This window comes from Homalodisca vitripennis, chromosome 5 (assembly GCF_021130785.1).
Source record: "Homalodisca vitripennis isolate AUS2020 chromosome 5, UT_GWSS_2.1, whole genome shotgun sequence".
In the NCBI taxonomy this organism is placed as follows: domain Eukaryota; kingdom Metazoa; phylum Arthropoda; class Insecta; order Hemiptera; family Cicadellidae; genus Homalodisca; species Homalodisca vitripennis.
The window spans coordinates 12188254-12203757 of NC_060211.1; positions in this window are offsets into that span (position 1 = coordinate 12188254).

Below are 15504 nucleotides of genomic sequence, written 5' to 3' on the forward strand. Positions count from 1 at the left end.
AATAAATGGCAACTAACCATATAGATAATCTTTAATGGAGTCTAAGACTTTTTGTCTACTTGTCTGACGATAACATCAGTATTATTTTTGTATATGACGGTCGGTTTTAGGGGTAGATTTAAGTGTTGTTAAGTGTATCAAGTTAGGGAATATATAATCTGAGTTAATAATTTCCTTTTAATATTTCAAAGCTTTCAGTAAATATTTTTGAGTTAAAGACATTGGGTATCTCTTTTAAAATATATTAATTATCACTGAAAGATCAACGGTGCCATAAATTATTTAATGTTCAACTCGTCTGTAATCAGAGTTTCCATCCCTTATTTGTCCTCAGAGACTTTATAAAAATCATGGACTTTGTTAAGTACTCATATACAATATAGTACTTATACGAAGTATTACATTTAACGGAGACTCATAATTTTGTAATAAAATTAGAAGTATGATCGGAAATAGATCGGCGTATCATTTCGTTTGTATATTGTATTCTTTTCGTACCATACGCAAGAAAACATGCAACGGCAAGAAACAATAATAAATATACAATAATAAACCATTAAAAACTTTTTATATATTTTATTTGTGCAATGTACTTGTACCTAATGCTGAATTCGTTGAATTCGAAATGTGTATTGTACAAATAAAATATATAAGAAGTGTTAAAAATTTTATTATTGTATATTTATATATCAAAACCCTTTTTGAGGCTACTTTTATAACTTAATAATAAGGTTTGACCACTAAATTTTAATTCTTACACTTTGAAATCAAAATCAGGGGGATAGGGGGTTTATACATTTCTCAAACATTTAACATAATTAAACTCAAACATTTCTTATTAACTTGATTTCTTGTATGTCTGTTAGGTAAACATTTTAGGATCGATTTGAAACTTCCTTTGCGAAGACTTAAAGACCTAACCTACGTAACTTCATCAATATACGTATCGATTAAAATTGACTATTACATATTCTTAGTATACATGAACGGGACTACAAATCTATTTCATTGTGGAAGAAGTGTTTCACTTTTTCTAGTCCGTCAAAAACACATATTCTCATTGATTTAGTAATTTGCTGTTATACAACTTCTCCTTCCATGAAATAAACATAAAACCGGAAGTTTGTATTTTTACTGTTGACTAGTACTTAATTAGTTGAATTAACAAAAATGTTGTATCATTATGGGAGTACAGGGACCTTTAAAATGTATTTATACAAATACTTATTAATTTCCTTTTAAAGATCTCACGGAAATCTAATCACATGAACACACCAAGCCCTGTACGTCGCTTCACATGGTGGAACGATCAGTATATGGTGGAGTGGGAGGAGGGGGGATGTTTCCGCTTCCCCGAATTGAGAGATATGAATATTGGATAAAACTTGTACAACAATCTGCCGAAGCGGTTTGGCCAAATATGATTTCCTATTTAGCTTAAAGGATAATACTTTAAAAGTCTTTCTACCATGCACTGTTTATAACGGATTTAATCCCCGACGCGACGTTACTTTTAAGTACACTGTTATACATTAGTTGTTTCTATTTTACACAACAAGAAACACAACAGTTTTATTAAATTGTTTATTCTTTATTCCAACGGCATATGCTAATTCTGTTTGAATATTGAACATATGTCATTAATATAATACAAAATGTGATATAGTTTAATTTTTTATTACAAGTGTCATTAAAGTCCGATACATAACTTGATAACGGTGTTCCATAACATGATTTATACCATTATTGTAATATTGTAATGCGTTATATGAAAGTATGTAATAAATAAAACAGATGAACATTCTTTGACGTTTATCCATGCAAAGATTTTAAGCTGGTATTACTAGCCATTAGTGAGGGGGAAAAAGTCGTAGTAAGAAACACTTTTGAGATGCCTTCTTTAAAGACAGAAAAATAGGAAAAGTTTTTGATCGCTATTACATTTTAGTAACACGCTTTTAAAGAAGTCATGCTTAGTCATTGTTAAATCAGGTTTAAGAAAACCTGTTAAAGAAGAGGATTTTTATTTGTGCAATGTGCATATAAATCAGAGAATTATCATTTTGTTAATGAATTATAACTTACATAAAGTATTTACATATGACCAAACTATTCACATAAAATTGTTATGGAGAAAGTGTTAATTGAATGTGAATGTTGAGTTCAATTCCATCCCACCTTCACCAATGCGGCGTCTGATATCTGACGTCACAGACCTCACTCTTGAAATCCTGAGTCTACGCCCGTCTGAAGAGACAAAAACAGTGAGTGACGTAGAAAATCAAAACGACCTCTTTGTATCATTTTTGCATAAGAGACAGTTAATATACTACAATATCAAGTGTAATTTATGAGGAGGTATTCTCACACATAACGTAGCATGACAAAAAGGGTTGATTCAATACAAATATTGAGTTTAACTCCATTTCACCTTCTGCTCAATACGGGTTTTGAATGAAATTTTCTCGATTTTTTATAAAAACAAATCCCAGAGCCGGTTCAATCTCAAGATACCAATCTGCAGAAAAACAGACAGAAATTAAATTTGTCCAGCCCCTCAAGTGATAAGCTTCGTTAACGCTCAATCAATAATGTATAAGTACATTTTATCCCCAACTGAAGTTGCATCTTAAAAAATATAGCTTATGCTGTCTAAATTAAAATCAAATTTTATAAAATCAGCTGCAAACCAATTAGTCCGCAGATTTCAGAAGGCCTTATAGGAATTTAAGTATTTAAGGAACGGTTACCATCGTTAAACTGTCCACGGCTCGTTACCACAAATGAAGAAAGCTTGTCTGAATAAATCATACCAAGCACCAATAGCCGTCCGTCGTCCACACACTCATAACCAACAGGAACAATTATTGTACTTGCATCTTAAACACGTATCATACTAATATTTCCTAACTACAAACATCCTATGAATGCTTAAAGAATATCGTCAAAGATTCATTGTAATATTGCAGTAACTATTTGTATAACGTGTACAATAAAAAAAGTTGAATATCCTATTCCTAATAAATTTAAACATACATTGTGGCCCTTATTGATAATAAAAGTACACACTTTGATGCTGCTAGTTGCAGTTCTCGGGCTGTATAACACATACGCGAATGGCAGCCTCGGTTACACGAACAGTAATGTGAGGGTGTCCAGACCATTGCTTATCGATGGTTCAGACCAACCAATAATGAATGGGCCGGAGTCGAGCTCCGTAATGAATGAGAGGTTGTAATTGATGCCTTCTGATCGTTTGTCTTACGGAGAGATTAGTGTAATGTTTGAACGGAGTTCGTTCCGATATGTTGCGCATCATATTTGCATACTTACTAGTAGTTGGTGCGGTTCACTCTGTGTGCACAGTATAAAAAGTGTTAAAATTTGGTCACATACGGCTAAACGGATAAACCGTACAAAAAAATTATTTTTTTAAACATAACATCCTCCCCCGCAACCGAACTAGTGACTTCTTAGAAAGCCGTAGACATATGGTACGATGAAGGTCATACAATTATTCGATAATTATTAAGGGACAAAGATAAAGGAACTATTATTATTTTATTATTGTTGTTTTTACACGTGTGGTGTTACATTTTATTTTAGCTTCTTACAGTTAGAAAAAAAATATTATTTGGAAAAAGCGAAAGAATAATCTGTGCAATAAATGTACAATACATTACATCGTAATTATCTTTAAGCTCAGATCAGTCCAAATATTAAACTACTAACATCTTCAAAAATGTTAATTGTAATAGTTGTTTCTATTTAAAATAATTCGTTGTTCGATATTTGACTTCCGGTTAGTTCAAAGAGCTCTCGAGAGTGAGTTCAGCTTCGAGACCTACAATCAAATAACCACTCCCGCCAATATCGCATATTATTCATATTACGGTTTCTACTAGAAAAATGGATTCTCAGTACATTTTCTATTTGTTTATTAGTTTATCATACCATTATCGAGATGACCAAAGCAAAGTCTACTTATATGGTCACATTAACTACTTATGCATTAAGTATATGTTTTTAAAGATCCTCTCCCGGAACCGAACCAGTGACTTCTTAGAAAGTTTAGTCTTACTCATATGGTACGATGAAGGTCACACAATTGTTTGATAATTATTCAGGACGCCATATACTCCATACTGCAATCTGAAGTGTCAATTTATTCCATGTAAAAGCTTAGTTACTTAGAGGAATGCTTGTTGGGAGATTGTACACTGTGAAGAGGACAAAATATAACACATCATTGTGCATCTTACTCTCACGTACAATGGCTATCTTACATAGTACGAGTACATTCGTAATGATCACTTGGGATTTGGTTATCTCCATCAGGAATTCCACGTGAGAATGCTTTATACATCTCAGTTACTAGGGATCTCCAGGGGAATGTTTTTGATGGAGAGCTTGACTTCCTATTTTTAGCTTTATTCTGAAAGAAGAGGCAAAACTCATGCTTCAGATTTATGAAGCACAATGTACACGCTGGATTGTAGCATGACTCAGATTGTAGGCTACGTTTTGTCACACAAGTGATTGTACCTTCAAGTTTCCTTAGTCTTATCTCTTGGCAAGAAACCGGTGACGTCATTAAATATTTAGATACGACATTGTGTGAAACGTCATTTAACATTATACTAGTCTTCCAGAAAAACTAAACTAATGATACGGAACAGATAATCCATTATGGAACACGTCCAAAGCTAAAAACATCGTCAACTTCAGTGTTGACAGTAAAATAGTTGAGATCCCTTTTACAGTTTTTACAGACGTTTCCCGACATCGTGTTACCGAGGCCGCTACTCGCATATTTGTCATATAGCCCGAGGACTGCAACCAGTGGGATCAAAATGTATACTTTTATCATCAATAAGAGCCAGAGTTTAAATTTATCTTCTTTTCTTCTTTATATTCTCCATTTGTCTGTGTAGGGATTGTCTCAGGATATAAAACATATGCATGAATACCAAGTGTGACAGGATTTCGGAATTTGACATTGTTTTAGGTCATAAAAGTTACAACACAACGTTTCGAGGATTCGAATCTATCCTCTTCTTCTGGTGGGAGAGATATTGATACATAACAAAATAAGGAACAGAAAGAAACTATATTTTTGTATTAATACCTCCCCCACCTGACAAAAAGAATAGATTCCATTCCTCGAAACGTTGTGTTATACCTTTTGTAACAATAACGATGGGGAATGTCTGAAATCATCTTATCGTCTTAAACTTTTCATCGCAAATAACAAACTTTAAATAAAGAATTTCCCATTGTTAACAAAATGAAAACAAACGTTAACTATGTAGGTATGACAATTATTCTGCTAAACCATTCTAGGATGAAATAACATTAAAAGCTTAAAAAAGTAAGACTAACTTTAATTTTCGCAGAGATTATCTTCAGAACAGTCATTAAAACACTACATTCACCTATGAAACAAAGTTTGCCTAATCAAGACGGATACAACAGTGCTCCCAACCTAACACTATCGGGTAATGGCTCGAACAACATGTTAGCCAACCAAACAAGTGAGGCACAAAGGTCAAAGCCTCACATGGTAGCGGTGAAGTGAAGATGTATTTACCCGGAACACTTGTGTGCATAACAAACTGAATAATCGCAGACAAGATGTTTGCATGGCCCCTTTAGGCCTTTGACTCGCATTCACTTCCACCAGTTTATTTTTCCACTTTCTGATCAAATCGAGGAGTAATAAGAACGTTACACAGTGAAAATTGTAGCCACAATCCATCTTTGTGTGTTTATTATTATCTTTCTGCTAACATATGAGGATGTTGAATCATTTTTAAGAACTTAAAATACCGTTATTCTCATTAAACATGAATACAACTAACCTATGAGTTATATGTAATATATAATCCTAATAAAGTACATAAATTAAAATTTACTGTTAAAAATACAAATTAATAAAACCAACATCAAAGAAGATCAAAATTTAAAGTTTGCTCATCCACTGAAGTATTTAAGTATTCCTATTAATGCTTTAAAAGGTTTACCAAATGTTGTATGTAAACCTTTTGTAAGCAGAGGTGAAAGATTTACTAAGCTTATTGTGCGGTTTGTGCATAAAGTAATTAGATCCGGTTTTTTTTTGATTAGATGTAGTTAGTTAACTTAGATTAGATCAGACGCGATACGGCGGTTGTGGTGAGATAACCGAATCAAGCAACGTCGAGCGTGGCTGCTGTTTGGATGGGTGACCGCTAAACGACTCTGTCCTTGTAAGCAGCTCTCCTGTCTGGCCATTGGTGGTGGTTCGGAAGTCACCTTTGAGCCGTTGGTCTCCAGGTTAAGTGTTAGAGAGGGCTTCTTAGCCCTAACTTTGACTGGTAAAATATGATTTTCTTGAATGACACGATACGAATAAGGAGAAATGCTAGTGCACCGGCAGCTAAATTCACTGGTGTGTTGGAGTTGCACCCAATAAAGCCCTACCGGCCCAGGCACCACTCTCTCTCGGGCTACTTTCCGCATAACTTCCAAAGATTTCCACCTTAAGCCAACACAGGGCTGTTACAGTATCAAGCTATCGGTAAGCCAACACCGAGCTGTACTACCTTTCTTCTAATTTATTGGTTTTCAGCACTCGCTTTACATAAGCAAAAACAGTATTCCAAATATGTCTGTCAGAGACTGGCTCTCGACGTTATCGTTGCCTTCTACGGCAATCTCAAGTCTCCTTACTTCGTTTTCCCACCGTATGCAAGAGAAGAACGTAAGGTTGGTGTCGTCGTTCTTCGTATCCCCAAAGGGATATTTCGGATTTCAAAATTACTCATCTTGAAATCCGACGTTGCCATGACTGGTGAGGAACTGGATCAGGTAGAAATCCCCTTCCCCTCCCCTTATGTTGTTACTCCTTATTTTCTCTCAGGTTTCTAATCAATCCGGCCGTCCAACCTCCTCTACTCTCTAGCAGCCATCGTTCCTGCTAGTCCTTCATGGTGTGTTCTCGGGCCTCGGTGGGAGTTACCACGCCGTACCCTTCGTACAACCGCTTCCTTCCGAAACCGAGCAGGTCGATTGGGATGGCCCCTGCCATTACGAGGACGGCCGGTTCGGAGACAGTTGGGCAAGCACTCACGATCCTGAGTGCCTATTTTCTCTTTACTGCCCATATATTGCCTGTAGCACACTTACATTAGAGCGTCCGTCCATTCCTTGCACCTGTACAAGAGCATGGAGTGTGTGACATGAGCAGCCGTCGCTTAGTCACCACAGATCTACCGATATTCTTCAACGGTCGGCTCAAACAGGTGGTAACAACCGCTGACTTGTCTACCGCCCTAAATATATGGTTCTTGAAAGTAAGCTTGGTGTCAAGCGTCACGCCGAAATACTCGTACTTTACAGCACTCTTTGTCTCGATAATCTCCCGGTCCACCCGGACCTAGAATAGAGGGTCAATCCTTCATCTGGCGTGAAGTAATATCTCGATCTGCCCCGTCGCCAGAGACTACCAATTACTTCATCATTCAATTCAATGCTTTCCATGTCATTACTTAGCCTACCATAACATTTGGATAATTTAGAGATGGCATCAATCAAACACAATGAATGTTCTAGCTTAGATATTTGTAGGAAAAAATTAATTCATTATTAACAAGTCCTTAATAATCATGAGAAAGTGAAAAAGATAACGCGACTAGTACCTATTCCTGCGGAACGCCATACTCAATTCTCATTGAATGGTTAAAATATTGTTTGATACAAATTAAATAATACTAATGTGGCTTAGTGTTTTTGCCGGTAATACGGAACTATTCCACCTTTTCGAAAATACAATACCATGGTCAATACAGTCGAAAGCCCGGCTTGAGACACACAGACCTAGCTCCTCCTAGCTCCTATTAAGAATCAAGGACTGCCAACTACATTGTTCACGGACTCCCTAAGCCTTAATTTCTCCAAAACGCCAACCTTAAATGAATGAATGTCCGGACATTCACAATATCATCTCATTAAAATATCACATCTAGCTTTTAATGTACTCATATCTTATTGTAGAATGTTACAAGACGAGTTACTTGTACCTTCTCTCAAGAATCTATCTATAAATAGCCAAACTAACGTGTGATTGGAATAACAATTAACTGTCAAACTACTTTCACTAAACTTCTACAAATGGTAATAGCTTAATATTTTAATATTATCCTGTAGTATTGTAATTTGTTGAAAATTCCATTTCATAAAACACCTCAACAGACCTCAACTGTATTGCAAAGAGTACTATATGAAATTCAGTATAGTTGGAACGAATTTATCAGCAAATCACTAAGGTCTATTTAATCCTTTCACTTATGCCAAGTGTGGAGGTTGGAACAGTAGTTATGGGCAATAGTTTGGGTAACAATCTTTCGTGTTATATTAGTATCAATTTTCTTCGCTGTTTGCAGTAAATAAATAACTAAGAGAAAGTCCAAACCCAACTGACATATATAATATATACTATATATATATATATATATATATATATATATATATATATATATATATATATATATACACTACATGCAAATATATATCCTAGATGCTTTAATCAACTTCAGATAATTTAGTAAATATAGTTTCCAAGCATAGGAAACATTAAATATGTATTTAATTTCTATACACGGAACTTACATCTGAATATATATATATCCCAAAATTCAGCTGACATCCAATAAAATAAACTTACCTATTTGTCATTAGAGATTCACAAAAATCAAATTCTTCCTGTATACAAGGCAAGTAATAAAACACGCACACATACATATATATATATATATATAAATGTAATGAATATTACCGAACTTAAGGTAATACTCGTAGTTTGAAATGTTATTTCTATAAAAATAATAACCTCTAAACCAAATATGCTTCAGACCTAAAACTAGACTATTAAAGGACCCATACTGATATTAAATATCATAAACTGTTTTATGCATAGGTATATGTAACCGTATAGGTAAACTTTGCCTTGGTCATATCGTTAATGGTGTTATAAAGTAATGAAAAAATAAAAAATGTGTTTGTGATCCGTTTTTTAGTAGAACACTTAACATAAATAAGCGATATTGGTGGGAGGGATTATTACGAAGTTTATGAGGCTTCGTCTGAATATTTTATTGTGGGTCTCGGAGCTGACTCGCTTTCTAGAGGTGTTTAAATCAATCGTCGGAAGTCAGATATCAAATAACGGATTAAATCTGAAACAGAAACGGCTATTAAATGTTTTTTGAAATGGTAGTGTTTTAGTTCTTCGACTAATTTTAGTTTAAAGATAAATACGACGTAATTTGTTATAAATTTATAGTATACGCGGTTTCATTTTTTTGGGAATATATTTATTTTCCACATGTAAAAAGCTAAAGTTAAAATCTGTAAAATAAATTATATAAATACCACCAGACCTTTAATAATACAAAACACACACACAAAATATAATAAAATACAAAACAAGCCAGATTGTACAGAAACCCAGATGTGTGTAGTTTCAGTGTGTGCTTGTTAATTTGCCTGATAAAGTTTGATATCTTTGTATTGTTTTAGACCTGCATTTTCGACTACCCTTACAGACTTGACGTGAATACAGCAGGTACTCTGGCAACGTGTATGCCCATTAGGCCTATAAGTCCATTTGTTCCATATACTATAGAATATTTTATATTTATTATTTCATTTTACAAATATTTTGCCAATGTTATGAAAATGTATCTACCTCGATAGTGAAACGAACTTTGCATCGGCCATTACACAACACTTAAATACTCACAACGTGTTGTGGATCAACACTTAGGAATCCACTATTCACAGCTGCTGATGATTTCGGTTATTAAAAATTTACGATTGCCCAAAAGGCGTTATACATAATTTACTGGCTGATTGGTTTTTTTTCTAAATAATGTTTTTCAGAAAGTATATATAAAATAGGCGTGTACTAACTGCCTCACATTTTCGTTTACAAAAGTATTAATGAATTAGAGAAAATATCTAAAAATTCAAATCACATAAACGTTTAATTAAATATTAAATAATATTTAATATTTCTGACTGCATTATATAATCTCACAATTATTAAACCATAAAAAGATGGTAATATTTTATGACGGTTATTTGATCAACTTGTGATTAAACAGTGGGTTAGAAATATACCGAGACAAACATTAAAGTTTGCGATCCAAGCGAGAAAAGACTTCTGTTCGCGACTTCCGTGAAAAAGTTGACAACAGCTCCCTTGTGCACAACTCAAGTGAATAACTTCTTGTCACCCTCACTTTCTTTAGATCCCTTAAGCTGGTATGATTTTCACGCGGAGATATAGAATTAGTACAATTTATGGAAAATAAAATATAAAAACTCATGACAAATTTAAATTGATTCTTAGGGATGGATTATTATTCTGATTTTTATAGGTTGCCAGCGGTGAATAATAATAATGAGACGATGTTTGGAGTTCCTCAAGTCTGAGCCTTGAACCTTTTAATCTTTAATTTGACAGTCCTTCAAAATCAGTGGTGTTATATCAACTGTACTTGCTCATATAAGCATAAAAATATACTGATACGATGATTATTCTTCCTATTAAGCTGTATAGCTATATGTTAGTAACAGATAGTTGAAACTTAAAAATTCAATTGAGCAATGCGAAGCATTGTAAAATAATTTTAAAGTTTAGATACTCGTAATTAATCGGGGATAGACTGTGTATCTATCACATACACAAAATAGTACGATTTAAATATTTAACTGATATCAAAATCTCAATTCAAAACAGTGCGACTTCGAGACGAACTCGCTTAAAGCAGATAAGATAACAATGATGAATAATTCATCCGTTAATGTTGTTTGTGTTTATACGCTATTTCTGTCTCATCTTCAGTTCGCCTTGACACGTAACCTTTACTACAGCAATTATTGTTCTCTCACTGTTAAAGATGTTTTTCTTCCAGATAATCTGTTATTCGATATTTGGTTTCCGGTGGGTTCAAAGAGCTCTTGAAAGTGAGTCCAGCTCCGAGACCCACAGTGAAATATTCAGTAGAAGCCTCATAACTTTGTAATAGCCCCTCCCTCCAATATCTTATATTATTCGTGTTACGTTTTCTACTAGAAAAATGAATTCACTGCTCATTTTTTATTACAGCTGCTTAAAGCAGATAAGATAACAATGATGAATAATTCATCCGTTAATGTTGTTTGTGTTTATACGCTATTTCTGTCTCATCTTCAGTTCGCCTTGACACGTAACCTTTACTACAGCAATTATTGGTCTCTGACTATATGAGCTTTACTTTTTGTCTGTCAATAAGTTTGAATGTATTTATAATTAGTCAAACTAACACGTGATTGGAATGTCAAATAACTGTCCAAAAACTACTTCCATTAAATCTGTAAAATTGGTAATATTTAAATGTAATGCTATTGTACATTATATAAAAAAAAAAAACATCTAAAAGGTATAGAACACATGCCTTAACAGTCCTCAACTGTATCGAAAAGAGTACAGTATAAAATACAGTACAGTTGGAACGATTTTATCAGCAGGAATCTAAGTTGTATTAAATCCTTTTACTTATGCCTAATATGCCTAATGTGGACTTTGGATAAATAGTTAGGAGCAATAGTTTGGGTACAAACTTTTCCTTTTATATTTGTATTATTTTCCCCCACTGTATACAATAGAATTATATTAAGAGAAAAGACAAACGCAACCGTTAAAGATTTTGTAATTTTCTTACGTTTCCAATCGCCAACTGCAAATAATTTTATTAATTTAGTTTTTCATTCTTTTGGAAAATAAAATATATATTTAATTGCCACATAGTATGCTAACTATCCAAAAATCTATATCTGAAAAATAAGCTAGTTTCCAAAAAAATCAATTCACCTACTTTTAATTAGTGATTTACTAATAAAATAAGTCGTACTTACAAGGTAGATAACCGTATGTCGAGCAAGAAGATTCCCTGAGTCTGTAAGCAAAGTTTCAAATGTATAGCTGCATTTGTAACTATTGCAAATATTATATTATAAAATTATTTTTACTTATTGCATGATTTTTTCGTTTCCATAAAATCAATGTAAAAACACTCTCTAAAGTACAACCATATCCCATTTAGCAATACACACAATCATCAAACTTGATGTTGCCAGTATATAAATAAATAATTATACAAAATTTAAAATCTGTAAACCAGTTTGTTCTCGAGATATCGCGGACGGGCAGTTAGACAGAAAGTAAGACAGACAGAAATGAAGTTTTCCAGAACCTTGAGTGACAAAGCTTCGTTAAAATTACGCAAATATAAAAAATTTTAAAGGACCCGTACTAATAATCAATATCATAAACTGTTGGATGTATAAGTCTTGTATCTCACCGTATAAGTTTGGGCTTTGGCCATCTAGAATAGATAATGATTTGATACGGTAATGAACAAATAAAAAATATGCACCTCCATTTTTCTACTAGAAATCTTATTATAAATAAGCGATATTGGAGGGAAGGGTTATTACCAAGTTTATGAGGCTTCTACGGAATATTTGATTGTGGATCTCGGAGCTGGATTCGCTTTCTAGAGCTCTTTGAATCAACCGGAAGCTAAATATCGAATAACGAATTAAACCTCTAACGGCAGTTTAATAGTTTGTTTTTGTTAAAGTATTGGAATTTTGAAATTTGGTCTGATATCACATTAAGGTAATTTACTATAACTTTATAACAGAGCTCATTGTGTGAGAATAATTTTTTTTTTCAAAACACAAAAAACTTTTAAAAGTCTCTTCTTTAAAATATATAAATACCACCTCTTCATCACCAAAAGGTATACGATATTTCCAGCCCCATAGTTCAGTTTGCCTTGTTATCCCAATAAAGAAAATATACATACATTTTGAGGACTGAAAAGCCTATTACGGTGTAGTGTGTATCCATACTAAGTTAATAAAAAACTTTTAAAATAATCGTCTATAAGATTTTGCGTTATAGAAGTCTTGTTGTTTTTCGGACTGTAGTACGTGAAAGAAAGTATAGTTGAGGCATGTTAGTGTTCATTTCTCTGTTTTTCCTTAAATTTCTGGGAAAACTTCATATCACAAAGAAAAGTTCCAATTTATATTACTTAGGTGAAAAAAATTCACTGCTTTACAATGCATTAGATGTTTTTAATTCCTCACTGATACAATCTGGACTCAAGGTCAGATGTTAAATTTTTCTCATATTAAAAATGCTTTTTCTTTTTTTGTGTCGACTGAAAGTATTAAAAACAGTTTAGTGTCAGATAAACTTTGATTATAAAATGGAAATATTAGTAGTTTTTCTGAGGTATAAAATATTTCAGGTAACTTTTCAGATCTGTTTCTTCATATAAACTTGCCTCGTATTTCAACGAATATTCTACAAAAAGAATTAGCCGAGTTTCTTCAGCGTTATCGAGGTTAACGCTTAGAAACACATTTATCGATTAATTTTACTTATAAGCTTTAATGTTGTTTACTTTATAAATTGCAAGTAAATAATTAGTAAATAAGTAATAAATACAAGTAAACAAGAGGTAGCCTACGACTACTACGTGTTACGTAAAAGGCATTTCATGTTGACTTGAGGTCTGTATGCAGTTTATTTAGGTACTGAGAGATAGGACAACAAGCAACCATAGAGAAGAAATGTTGGTAACCATCAGAGTAATTGTCAGCGCACTGAGTGACATACTTCGACGGCACTCAGCTAAAATTCATAGTTAGACATCCACCAGTAGTTATTTTTGTCTATATAGTGTACCGTATGACGATAACACATAGGGATGGTGACTTCTGAGGTCGTAGTATTAAATACTCGAATTGCAAAGTTTACTTATAAGTTCAGTTTAATTATGAATACTTACAAGCACCACTTTTAGATGTTAAAGGAAAAGTATGTAATGCCACGTTGCTGCCAATTAGAATATAAGAACTAAAAAAGTATATCTGCTAGGTGGGCCTAAAATATCCAATGTTCTGTGCAATTATGCCTACGATGTTTTACTTTATAAAACAAAAGATTCCAATTCCCTTCGCAATATGTAGACTCACAACCCGGGCGTCGGCGTCTCGGCACGAGACTTTGAAGCTGTAGTCTAAGAATGGTTATTCCTAGAAGAGGAGTAGAAGTTGGGAAAGTGGAAGCCATCTACTCAAACAACACGTGAGATACATCAGCTACGTGAACTCGCCTAAAACAAATTCGCGACGGTATTAGCCATTTAATGATACAAATTACTTATTATAAAAACGTTTTCGCCATAAGGATGACGCCACAACTTTTATCTATCTCAATCAAGCAAATAAAAGATCTTCAAGGGTACGTTACTTTACTATTTACAACTTTACTTTACGTTCCATTCATTTTTATACGTTTGGCATCAAAGGGCTAATTTAATAATACGAAAAGATAAATTTTACTTACGGACAAAGCGCGCGAGGTCTGATCGGTCACGTAGTTGGGCTGCTACAAAGGGTTAGAAGAAAATATTCATACGCGTGCCAATTAGGTAGTTACTCCGCCCAATAATTTAATTCCTGAACATTGGATGTAAAATAATATTATATTATACTGGCTGACTAGGTTCCGAAATTTACATTATATGAAATTTAATTAACTAATTTACGGTACAATAGAAATTAAGTTTCACGTAAAATGTAAAGTATACAGAGATTCTCAAGATATCTTGCCACATGATAATTTCACATTTTTCCTCACTTGATTTAGTCCTTACAAAAACACTATCACCAAAAACAAAAAATATAACAAAACATAAAACAAGCCAAAATTACATAGAAACTTGTATGTGTGACTTGTGAAAGTGTGTTTTTGTTTATACTGATCAGTGAGTGTGTCCTAATGTTGCTTTAAACCGCGTGTACTGTTACAGACATGACGTCATGCTGCAAGTACTCTGGTAGTATGGATATCCAGTATCCCTATCAGTAAATTCATTATGTATATTTTGGGATAATATACATTTTTTATTTTGTTTTACATTTATTTTGATAATATTACAAATAATTCTCTACCTCTATAGTGAGATACATACATTACATCGGACATCACGCAATACACCATAACGTATTGTGGACAAACAGAAATGTCCACACCACGGCGTGAGTACTTCATTTACCCACCGATCAAAGCTACTGATTACTGCAGCAGCTGAGAAAGTAATAGGTCACTCCTACACCGTAAATAGGCTTTTCAGTCCTCTGAATTTATGAATATTTTCTTTGTCGAGCCAACAAGGCTAACTCAACTTTGGGGCTGGAAATATCTTATATCTAAATTAAACAAAAAGACCAGAAATAAACGTTTTTTGACCGAATTATTAATAAGTATATAGTTTTATGATCGGGGCAATAAGACATACTCAACTGTGACGTCTAATGGAATGAAACGATAGACAGCATACACTTTTCAACCGAGATAGATTTCTCAGTCCTACGTATGTATATTATATTTTCTTCTTT